Source organism: Triticum urartu, chromosome 7 (assembly GCF_003073215.2).
Source record: "Triticum urartu cultivar G1812 chromosome 7, Tu2.1, whole genome shotgun sequence".
Classification (NCBI taxonomy): domain Eukaryota; kingdom Viridiplantae; phylum Streptophyta; class Magnoliopsida; order Poales; family Poaceae; genus Triticum; species Triticum urartu.
In genome coordinates this window covers 17,740,283-17,753,366 of record NC_053028.1, presented here as the reverse complement: position 1 = coordinate 17,753,366, position 13,084 = coordinate 17,740,283, and the positions used below count along the sequence as shown (strand labels likewise).

The 13,084-nt window shown below is 44.9% G+C and overlaps 1 pseudogene; it reads right to left on the bottom strand.

Annotated features, from left to right (window-relative positions):
- Positions 1-2,059: 2,059 nt before the first annotated feature.
- Positions 2,060-8,973, bottom strand: LOC125518160 (annotated as a pseudogene).
- Positions 8,974-13,084: the final 4,111 nt, after the last annotated feature.

Genomic DNA, 13,084 nt, shown 5'->3' with positions numbered 1-13,084 from the left:
CCGCCGCCACCCGCCGAATTTTTAGCCGCTCGAGCCCGTTAACTTCGCCAGCCATCGGGTCGACTGCCCCCGCCCCAAACCTCCATCCCCGAGCACTAGCTATCGCCGCGTTGCCGCCCCACCGGGAACGAATCAAGCGCCGTCCCGACACCGCCGTCGCCGGCCCAGCACCTCCAGCCTTGCATGGGCAGCTTCAATGTGCAGTCTCCCTTGCCGCCTCACCTTCTACCAGCGCATGCAGCGGCGGGGTTGGACGCGTGCGTGCTTGCTAGCTTGCTCTCCGTGCGTACGTACTTGCTCTGCGTGCGTCGCACCGGCCAATGCGCATGATGCGTGTGTGCCTGCTTTTCTGTATGTGTATGCCAGCGTGATGTGTGTGTGCGTTGCTGTGTGTGTATGATATAGATGGCCCGAGTGTGTGCATGCTGTGCTCTGCTCTCTGCTGATTTATGTGTTGGTGCTCCTGCTATATGTTCATGCCATACAAATGAAATTTCTGTTAATCTTCTGACATGTTGAGTTGGTTCTCTCTGTCTTTTGAGGGGGTGAATGCAAAGCAGTCTATTAAGCCAGGCACTATTGCTGAGCTAAATTGACAAAAAAATATTGGTAGCCATAGTTGTAGTTTAAGTAGTAGCGAGTTGTCTGATATGTATAAAGAGCCCGTTGCAACTGAGCCCGTTGCTAAATTGACAAAAAAGGTCGCCAGTGTCACTTGATATGTATGAGAATATTAAATGTATTATTAACATAATTAATATTGAACTCTTAAAGTTAATGTGGCCCCGTTGCAACGCACGGGCGTTCTTCTAGTAATTAATAATATGGCTGTATGCATCGTCCAGATGCAGAGGCCGGAGGTACATCCTCCTTTTAAAAAAAACAACTGCTCTCTATCACAACAAAAACACCATTTATGGTCGCTTTTCTGGGACGCTATTTGTAAGAAACGAGCAGTTTTTACATGATCCCTCTTACCTTCCCTTTTCACTTGAGAAGTAAGAATATAAAATACTCCCTCCCTTTCATAATGTAGGAGGTTTTTTAACGCTACACTAGTGTCAAAAAAACATCCTACATTATGAGACGGAGGGAGTATATCTGAGCTATTGTTCTCATTAATTAGTGGCATGATTAACTCTTACCATCTTATCTCACATGTAAGAAGAGGATGTAAAAAGGACCATGTTAAAATTTGCATTTTCTTTTGCTTTTGGAAATGCACGTCCTCCCTTTTCTTTCCTTCTTTTGCTTGCTGAGAACATGAAGGTACCATCAGATTTATCGACGTTAGAGGCGGGCTATATGTTAAACAAATGCAGACCTATAGATCATGCGTGTATCAATTTCCTGCACTTACAGTGAAGCAAAGAAAAGAAGGGCCAGAAAACAAGAGATGAAACTAGACAGCTCCGTTTTCTACTCATTTTGGGCCAAATTGAGGCCATCAAAGTGAGCTGCTCTTCATGTAAATAAATTTTGTACAGCTAACTTCTGCCTGTACAAAACTAAGAACAAGCCAGACCCAGCCAGCAGCCAAGACGGTGGCTTCATTGGTCGAGACTCGCTTAACAAATCCAAGTCAATTCTCACAATGAATTGCTGGCTATAACCTAGCTTAATGATGTCAACTGCGATAGTTCAGCTGCCAAATGATTAACGCTCATGTGTGTACAACAGATATATTTGTCAAATCAGGATGCTCAGTGAGATTCCAAATGGATATATATAACAACTTGCAATGTTGAGATGAGATGACATCCAGCTACCCAGCTGGTGGTATTTGTTAAATGTAGAGGCTTATCAGCTACAACTGGCACATACCAACTGATTAAATTGCTTCCCGAGTTACTAGCAAATGTGCGGTGCACAATTTTGATCGGAAGAACACCAGACTAGTGACCATATATGTCTTTTGTGCATGATACTAGACCAGTACATACATAGAATGTCATTCACAATACCGAATAGATAGACAGATGCTACAAACACCCCTTAGGGACTATCTGAAAACAGATGCTACAAACTAGTCCCTCCCAGATGTCCCAATACCAAAATATGGAATCTGAAATATACACACTGTGATCGTGGTTGAGCCTAGCTACATCACTTGGATCCAATTCCTCATGAACTTAGACAAGGATCTACAAACATGTGGTTCCTCCAACATGTTTCCTGGGGATTATACAAAGAATCACATGACATCAGGTTTGTCGTGCACTTATCATTATAGCATTGGGGTTCAAGGTTCACACTGCCACAACGGTCTTTCCTGTGGAAGAAGACTGTGTAAGCTGCTTCCTGTTTTCCTGCCACGTACGGTACCAGGTGGTCAAGCATGTCCAGCAACTTCGGCCTTCCTTCAGGACGAGGACTGACGCAACTGCGTAGATTGCAATGTATAACAAGACGGGGATGATGATGAACATGACGTTTCTGGATGTTTCCCACTTCCTAGTACTGCCTGCTGCATATGCCACTAGGAGACTAAGCATGTCCAGCAAAATGGCCATATGCATTAGCCAGAGTGGCGGTTTCCGTTTGTGGGTCATCGTCCATGGAAGGAGCAGGACAATGACAACGATTGAGGCCATAAAGGAAGTGGAGTTGCTGTAGAAGAAAACATCGTACCGACGCTTGATGATGTCGTGGAGGACGGGGTTGCCAGCAGAATGTCCATTGTTGTTGTCTTGCCACAGGCCTCCCGGTGGTTTTAGGCCAATCTGGTATGTCATACTGGCAGCCAGGATTCCTAGCAACATAAAGTATTCAACTGTTTCTTTCGCTTTGTCATTCTTGTCCTTGCTGCTGCTGCTTGTGGTGTTGCTATTGCTGCTGCTGCCATTGTTGTTGCTTGTGGTGGTGCTGGTGACAGTGGTGGTGATGATGGTGGTGGTGGTGGTGTCGGCGGCGGCGACACTAGTGTTGATGCTGGTGTGGTAGTAGTGGTGCTGCTGCTGATGCTTTTGTCAGTATTACTATGAGCTGCTTCATCTTTCCCATCTTTACTGCTGGCTTCAGACTTGATGATGAACCAGCAAATCACTACTAGAAACGCTATAAAGGCTAAGACCATGCCAACCAAGGTTAATACATAGATGGAAGTCTTCAGTTGTCGAGCGCTTCCAGCAGCATAGGCACCCATGACTCCATGAGGCCAAATATCCCACCAACATGCACACGTAAAGCGCATAACAACGTATGCCTGGCCTGTATAGCTTCGGATTGACGAGGAGCAGAATGAGGGTTATTGATGCCATGAAGCTCGTCGCATTGCAGTAGAAGAATGCATTGTAACGGCGAGGGTAATTGTTGGAGAGGACGGGGAAACCTGCACGACGACCGAGCCCTTGGTCATCCGCTAACCAAAAGCCACCAGGTGGGGTGAGACCAGCTTGGTAGGTGAGGGTAGCGGCCAAGATGGCAACCAACAGTAGCACCTTGCGCTTGTCATCAAGATCCTTCAGTACAGCAGCGCCATCCTCCGGCTCAGGGGCATGGTCTATTATGGTGATATGGACGATGACATAGACGAGGACAATGCCCGCCAAGGCAATGATGTAGAAGGATGCGTTTACGTCCCTAGTGCTCCCAGCACCATAGGCAGTAACGAGGCCGAATAGGTCCAGCACCAGGGTTGCTTCCAGTGTGTGTGTCGGTTGAGAAGAAACTTGTTCTGGAGCATCATGATGACGACCAAGGATGTGACAAAAGCTGCTGAGTTGCTATAGAAGAACACCCTGTACCGAGTAGGATGTGTCATTTAGAGCACTGGGTGGCTCATCTTGTGCCCATCCTGGTTGTCTAGCCAAAGGCCTCCGGGTGGATCTAATCCTGCTTGGTAGGTGATGGTCACAACAAGAGTAGCAAGGATCATAACAAGATAGCGGGTATTTTGTTCATGTTGTTCATTCGTGCCTTCGCAGCCGCCTGCATATTTATTTTCAATCAATCAGACATGTAACCAACTAGTAAATAAATCAATAATTTTGTATATTTAAAATACTATGTATCTACGTACACGAAAATCATCATATGCACATAAATTGGTCTCTCAGAGTGTTCTGACAATTAATATGCATGTATATAATAGGAGTGCTAATCTCCACCAGCTTGCAGTAAAACGGTGCACACAAATTACCAATTCCACAAATAACTTTTACCGCCATTTTTCCTAATTGGATAGTTAAAAGCTTTGGAAAGTTTACTGCTACACAGTAATGCTTTTACTGACACTTCTTGTATGGAAACATCAATATTTTTCCAAAATAACTACTATCTAAACATGTTTAGTATTCCGTAGACATCCATTTACTGTGTGCTTGATCACACCATATTCTAGAAAGCAGGAAATCTTTTACTTGTAATCACTTGCATGGGTTATAGTTGGATAGAGGAGTGAGTGATGTGCCCTCCTTGTCTTTATAATAAAAGGGGATTGGTTGCAATTTAAATCATGGACGATTGTAGAAGTAAGAGTCAACTTATTCTCATGATGAAAAAACGATAATTCAAATTGAGTGGGCTAGCAAATGTATGTGTAGGATGTCCTAAAATCAAGCACAAAAATAAAACTCATTAAGGGATTCCAACCAACACGCACAATTATTCCAACAGAGCGCGTAAATATATGTTTATGATACAATATCTTGTAAAATAATGCACACGATATAATAATTTTTGAATGATGTAGTAAAAAAAATATGTTACTTGGATATTAAAGAAATCAAAATTACAACATATCGTGTACATAATTTAAGATATTTCAAATAAATTTTTAGTATTGGTGTAGAATAACTATTAGACACACTAGTTTGGAAATATCGGGAGCCATACCTTTAAGAATGCTGAACAGCTTCTTGAAATTTTTGGAAACATCATGAAGCTTGGCCATGAGTTGTTCCCAGCCGGTTTTGTGAGGCTTGGCCTTGAGTTGTTCCCAACTGATTTTGTGAAGCTTGGCCGTGAGTTGTTCCCAGCCGTTTTTGTAAGTAACAAACCACAGCAGTAGGCATACGCCGACAGGGACCGCAAGGACAAGAGTGGTATTGTCAGCTTCCCTGCAGCCCCCTGCAGCATAGGCCCCCATAAGGCCCAATAGAGCCACGGCGATCCACACGTAGGGCGCCATGAATCGCACTGTGAAGTTCTTGCTTAGCTTGTCCTTCAACAGCTTCCTCTCCAAGAGCAACACGATGATGAGCAGTGACACGGCGAATGAAGTGGTGTTACAAACGAAAAGGCCACGGTACCGACCACGGGCTTGTAACACCGGGTCGCTTTTTTCGATAAAGGGCGATTTTATTATCTCAGAATGTAGCATCAGGGGGATATAAAACATTATGAGTAACACCCGGCCTCTGCATAACTGAGATGCACACAGCTAAATCCAAAAGTCTGACAAAAAATATGAAATATAAACCGACATATCGGCAACAGTAAAGTCCTATAGACCGGCACTATGCCTATGTCGAAGGTGGTGGTGGATCGATCCGGAGGTTATGCTGCCACCCATGTTGGGAAAAAACCTCCGTAGCCACCTGCTCCAACCGCGTACACACCGCCTTGAACAGCGATTGGTGCTCCGATCGTTGTAGCATAGACCACATATGAAGCGAGTGCGTACGACGGAAAATAACCTGCATAGGAGAAGCATTTTTTCCATTAAAAACCAAATCGTTTCTACATAGCCAGAGCGACCAAATTAAGGCATACGCTCCCACCCTTATAAGCGCTTTAAACCTATTTGGAATACCGTCCAACCAGTAACCAAATATATTGGCAACACTTGTGGGCGGATATAAATTTGACTCTATTTAGATGATTGACCATGTAGAATGTGCAAACTTGCATTGGAAAAAGAGGTGTTTGATTGTCTCGTCATGAGTACAAAAACAACACTTCTTACTCCTTGGCCAGTTGCGTCGTGCGAGGTTGTCTTTGGTCAACACAACTCCCTTACGAAGATACCACATGAAAATTTTCACTTTTAGTGGAATCTTGGACTTCCAAATTTTTTTGTTATTACTCACTGGTACCTCAGAATGTGTGAGCGCACGGTACATAGAGTCTACTGTAAATGACCCTGATGTAGTAAGGTTCCAGCGAAACACATCCCGACCTTGTGTCAGGTTAATCGAATCCAACCGGGACAAAAGATTATGCCATGACATAAGTCTGGGGCCAATCAAATCCCGCTTAAACGAAATGTTTGGCGGGGATGAATTGAGCACGTGCGCAATAGTGTTGTTCTTATCGCGAGCAATGTTATATAAGGCTGGATATTGTTCTCTGAGACTGGCATTGCCTAGCCAGATGTCTTCCCAGAATCGAATCTCCGACCCGTCTTTTATCGCGAAAGACCCAAAGCGAAAGAGATGTTTCTTTGCCGCCATTAGGCCAGCCCAGAAGTGCGAGTCACTAGGTTTCCAATATGCCTGGGACACTGCCTTTTGGCCTAGATACTTGTTGCGCAACATGGTTTGCCAAACATAATCCTCAGTAAGAAGTTTGAACAACCATTTACTGAGCAACGCCTCATTCTTGACCCGTAGGTCATGAATTCCAAGGCCGCCTTGGTCTTTTGGCCTACAAACCATGCTCCATTTGGTCAACCAATATTTTTTTTCTTTTCTCCATCTCCTTGCCAAAAAATTCTGGATCTAAAATAATCCAATCTTTGCAGGACCCCTTTTGGGAGTTGGAAGAAAGAAAGCATATAGAGAACTATATTTGTGAGAACGGAGTTAATCAAAACCAGTCGTCCTCCAACTGAGAGCAGCTTGCCTTTCCAACTGCTCAATAGTTTCTCTAGACGCTCCTCTACATGCTTCCACTCCGCAATGGTGAGATGCCGGTAGTTGATCGGTATTCCCAAATATTTAATCGGGAATTGGCCATGTGCGCAACCAAAGAGGTCAGCATAATCGGCAGCCGCCTCAACAGATTCTCCAAAGCAGAAAAGTTCACTTTTATGGAAGTTAATTTTGAGACCCGACATTTGCTCAAACACTGAGAGCAAGAGTTTTAGGTTTCGAGCCTTGTCTAGGTCATGTTCCATAAAAAGAATTGTGTCATTGACGTATTGCAGAATAGAGAGGCCACCATCCACAAGATGTGGCACTACTCCTTCTATCTGGTCGTCCTGCTTAGCACGCTCAATCAGAATAGCCAACATGTCAGCAACAATGTTAAATAACATTGAAGACATGGAGTCACCCTGTCGTAGTCCTTTTTTTGTCTGAAAGTAATGGCCTACATCATCATTGACTTTGATGGCCACACTACCTCCAGTTACAAAATTTTGGATCCACTGACGCCATTTATCGGAGAAACCTTTCATTCTTAGGGCTTGTTGGAGGAAAGACCATTTGGCCTTGTCATAGGCTTTTTCAAAGTCAATTTTGAATACTACTCCACTCATGTTTTTCCGGTGCATCTCGTGAACAGTCTCATGCAAAATTACTACACCATCGAGTATATTCCTTCCTTGCATGAACGCCGTTTGAGATGGCCGAACAACATGATCAGCTACCGAGTTTAACCTATTTGTGGCCACTTTGGTGAAAATCTTGAAGCTAACATTAAGGAGGCATATGGGTCTGAACTGTTGGATCCGTTCGGCCTCCTTAATCTTGGGCAACAAGACAATCTCGCCAAAATTAAGTCTAAATAGGTCTAGTTGGTCGGCATGAAGACAATTGAACAAATCCAAAAGGTCGGTCTTGATGATATCCCAAAAATTCTGATAGAATTCTGCGGGGAAACCATCTGGCCCTGGAGCTTTGTTATGTTCCATTTGGAACACCGCCGCTCTCACCTCGTCTTCCGAGAATGGTGCCGTTAGGATATCATTTTCTTCTGCCGTGACTTGTGGAATATCATCCGTTCGGGTCTCGTCAAGGGTGAAGTTCCCTTCAACTGACGCTCCAAACAGAGATTTGTAGTACTTGGTGATATACTTCTTGAGCTCCTCCTGTCCTTCGATCCGCCCCTCATCTTGTTGGAGACTGTAAATACATTTTTTCCTATGCCGCCCATTGGCGATCAATTGAAAGTATTTTGTATTACTATCACCCATCAAAATGAAGTCAGCTTTGGATCTCTGGTAGTATTTGATCTCCTCTTCTCGCAAAAGACATGCAACCTTCTCGTTAGATTGAACACCGAGTCGCTTAAACGGTGTCCGTCTTGGGTGCTGCTCCAGAACCCACCGGGCGGGTTCAGCCCAGCTACGTACGTGATGGTGACGACAAAGGTTGCGAGTAACATCAACACATTGATCTTCTCCTTCTCTTCTTTCTTGGTGTCCAAGTTCAAGTTGGATTCAGGATTTGATTTGGAAATGGAGATGGGGATGGAGTTGGGATCAGGGTTCGATTTACGATCGTATATGGAGTTGGAGTTGGAATCAGAGAGCGAGCTGGAATTGTTTCTGGAGTTGGAGTTATCCTCACCACCACCATTGAGCGAGACGTACAAGAAAACAGAGATGATGATCAATACCAAAAGGAAGAAGGTTACCGCCGCGTAGATGGTTGTAAACGCATCCCGGCAGCTCCCGGCACCGTAGGCGCCCATGAGGCCGAGCAGGTCCAAAACCATCACCACCCGCAGCACCACTGTCCAAACATGGTCCTTCCTCTTCAGGATGATGAGGATGAGTGAGACCACGAGCGACGCGGCGAGTGCTGTGGCGTTGCAGTAGTAGAAGATGAGGTACCGGCGGTAGTGGGTATCCCGTAGGATCGGATCGCCGGCCATGTGCCCTCCCGGGTCATCCTGCTCCCAGTACCCGCCCGGCAGGTTCAGCCCGGCGACATACGTCACCGTTGCCACCAGAGTCGACAGCAGCAAGAGTTGCTCCTTGAACTCATACAGCTTTGAGTCTGCACAAGGCTTGCCGTGCAGCTTTGAAATTGCACGAGGCTCGCCATTGCGATCAACAGGAAGGTCGTTCGTGGCCATGGAAGCCAATTGCTTCATTTGCTATCAAATGGAAGGTCTCTGGCTGAATTTATATATCATCCCACACTCCCACAGCCAATGTGTATTGTCAAGTCAATAGTCAATGCATGGCGGCTTAGCTGGAATTGTGGGCCCGCCCACATGTGAACATGGAGTCATTGCACAATATTTTGTGTGACTAGACAAGACTAGCATTCGATGCCCGATGGTCAATTTTATATCTTCTTGTCTAGTTGTCAGTTTGTGTGACCGGCCGGGCAAAGACTCGGCAACTTCCTATCTTCTTCGTTAGAATTTAGAAATGTGCAGCGGCATTCATACATAAAAAAAATTGTCGCTGGATTGTACTATTAGTGCACTCGAATCAATCATGCACCAACCAATGTGTTTTATAGAATAGATCAGTATGCCAGATTATATAGTTCAGACTGCCAACTCAATCGAATTTTAGACGGGTAGAAAATTTGTTCGTGATACTAGATCAGTATATGGGAATTAAGTTTGTATTACAACCGAGGTAGACCTGCTTAGATAAGACTATAATGATCCGTCCACTATTATCTGTATAGATAGAGTTAGAAAGACACACCAGTTCTTATTTGTAGATGTGACATGTTTAAATACTATTACGAATCAATTGGGTGTGAAACAATTACTATGAAGATGGTCTACTGAATATCATCGCTTTAGTAACATTTAGGAAAACATACTGGATGAGGACTTATTTAGATATATACAATTAAGTAACTCCTCTACAGGTTACCACAGAGAACCAACGCCCATGCTAGTGAAGCGTATCCAAATGGTGCCCCTAACCAGTGAATTGGCGAACTATCGGCGACTGTGCTGGTACTGGTGCCTCGTTCTCGTACTTGGACACCATTTGTTTTGCAATATATAACTGTGGAGGAGGATTGTGCTCGGTCGATTGACCAACTACCAATCATTGCACAACTGATGGGGTGTGTTGGGATCAGTGCTGGGTAGCTGGAAACCTGGAACAGAGGGCCCTCCCGCATGTAAACTTGGAATCAATTGGATTATATATTGATAGATAAGTACAGTTTGCATATGTAATCCGAGAAAGAGACATGGCAATTTTATATCCCTATGGCTTCTCAGAGAGACAGAGAGAGAGAGAGAGAGAGAGAGAGAGAGATCTGACCCCCACAATACATGATTAAATATCATGAACTACTCCCAAGTCCCAACTTGCAGTTAGAAATGTACGATAACGTTCATATATCGTCATGTCGCTGACCAGGAAAATGTATTATTACTAGCGTGTGGTTTAATCTATCGTGCACGAACTACTGTATTTTACTTCTCTATACATTTATAAGAAGCTCAATTCTTTCTCTCACTGTTTCATTCGAAGGGTTATGATTGGAAACCAGAGGATGGCGGAATTTTGATTCACGGAATTCCCCTGAGAAGCCGTTATCTGTACCAACCAGTGATGCACAGAGAAGAGCCAAACTATTGCCCTGTAAATAATTATGAAGCCTGAATACTTACACGATGTGTGTGGTGGGCTGGTGGCCATATGAGCATATGAGCATATGCTTTTGGAGCTGGATTAGCTTGGAACAGAATCTTTTTTTAAGGCTATTGTGTTGCTACTGACAGCATACAGTCACAAAATAATACAAGACATACCTGTTCAAACCGTTGACATTAGGAGAGCAATACAGTGCGGTGACAGTGTGTACTGCCACGTCATCCATGATGATGTCACATTTGCCGCAGCAACAGTGTCATCCGCATTATCATCGTAAGGCACAGCCTGACGTCGCACCGAGTGATTGCCTCACATAATTCCCGTTGACACTGTGCATGCAGACACATATGCTTGCATCAGAGTCTCTTGCTTACGTTGAATCTCCCTCCGTTTATTGGACTCTGATTCAGGTTTGCTCTCCTTCAAGGGAAGATGTTCATCTCGCTTCTTCAACTCGATTGCCACTACCCACTACGTTCAACTCGTTGCTGGTATATATATCGCTCAAATTGCCTTGTGCTGGTTCATCGCAATGTTTATCGGTCATTTCAGTGAACACCAACTTTTCATACCAATGTCTCTTCGCACCAACTATAAGTTGTTTTAATTGCCATCTCCAAACAGTGGTTCTTTTTCATTTCAGTTTTGGCCACTTCTGGTCTCTTAAAATTTAATGAAGCTCCCCTTTGTCACCACATTTTACAGGAAGTTAAAATTTCTCAACTTGGGACAACCTGGGACACTGAATGTTTCTGAAGTGGATTTGCAAGCTGCGGGATCCCTTTCCGAGGCAGGACCACAGGACGCCTTTTGCATCTGAGGTTCAAACCATGAAGCGATCATACTGATAAAATGATAACTGGACAGTGCATCTACAGATCCTTCTCGTTGTTGCCATTTAAGATTTTCCATATGCTTACAGTTCCTGCACCGTTTTCATCTTGTTAACATGCAGGTACTGATGAAATGAACCAACGCTCTGTCTTACTCAGGTGGAGGAAAATGCAATGTACTACACCATATGAGATGCCTCTGTTAATTAACCTGGACATATTGACATGCTGCAACAGGCCATCAGGGTCAGCTTTCCAAGTTCGCTGCTGGTGGCCTCTGACATGCCAAAGGTGAAGCTAACTGAGATGAATCCTGATACTTCTTTGCAGCGGATGGCAAAGGAGAGGGGGCCTCAATGCAACGGACGCAAGGTAGATAGCTGCTATGCCATTTTGAGATCTCAAATGGAGTTTACAAGTGTCAATTGCTGGCCTAGATGGCAACGGTTCCTCAAACAAACGTGATGAGAAGACCTGCAATTGTGAAAACAGAGCCACCTCACTCTCTCTGTTTTTGTAGGGATGATTTGTTGGAAATGTCTGGTCAGCTGGAAGCTAGTCTGTGCTCCCAAGCGACTTGGTGGTCTAGGAGTGAAGGACATACTTTGTTTCAGCAGGGCGTTGCGCTTGCGGTGGGAATGGTTCCGGTGGGCTGAAGAGGATAGGCTGTGGAAGTGCACAGCGACGCCGTGCGACGACACGGATCGGCAGCTCTTCTCCAGTTGCACAAGTATCGAGTTGGGAGACGGTAGCATAGCTGCCCTCTGGACTGACAGGTGGCTCAATGGCGAAGCCCCACTGCATTTGGCACCTGATATTTTCAAGCTTGCTAGGTTCAAAGAGCTCACGGTCAAAGAGGCGCTCCGTACAGCGCGATGGATGCAAGGTCTTCAGCGCTTGGACAGTTACGAGCAGCTATGTCAATTCGTTGTCCTGTGGGAAAAATTGCAATTGGTGAATCTTTCAAACCAGAGAGACAAAATCAAGTGGAACATCACTGCCAGTGGAAGATACTCGGCGTGTTCTGCTTATGAGATCCAATTCTTGGCCAGGATTGAGCAACCTGGGATTGCCCGCGTGTGGAGGTGCAAGTTAGAAGGGAAGGTAAAGTTGTAATGTGGCTTCTACTGCAGAACAGAAATTGGACTGCCGACCGGCTGCAGGCCCGAGGATGGCCACACAATGACTCTTGTAGGCTTTGTGACCAGGAGCCGGAAACCGCGGCGCATCTCACACTGCAGTGCTGCTATGCGAGACAGGTTTGGCATCTAGCTCTAGGGGCCTACGGCTGGGTGCGAAATGGTGGGTTGTCGACAACCTCAGTTTCGGACTGGTGGAGGATGTTTTGCACGCACAGCGGTGCGCCTGCAAGGATTGAGGCTGATTTAACTTTGGCGGCTTACATCGCCTGGCATCTCTGGAAAGAGAGAAACCGAAGAGTTTTTGAAGATTAGTTGCTCTGTAGTCTCTATCTGTTGCTGCCACTATGTTTGTGCTTGTTTGTAAACGGAGAATGAGGATAAAACATATTGTTATCCAAGTTCAGCCAATTTGATTTGATGAAATAACACCCCTACCATACATGGCATTAACTCTGCAATTTCATCAGTTTCGCTTTGCAAATTACAGTTTACCAGCAAAAAGGCCTCGTGGTGGTACCAGACATCCATAGCTTTATTTTGCAACGAGCAGCATTTTCCATCCATAATCTGTGACCATGTTTCCCCATTTCAACTGTCGATAGTTTCAGACCGGGAGCCTGCAGGCTAAATTGAGCAATCAG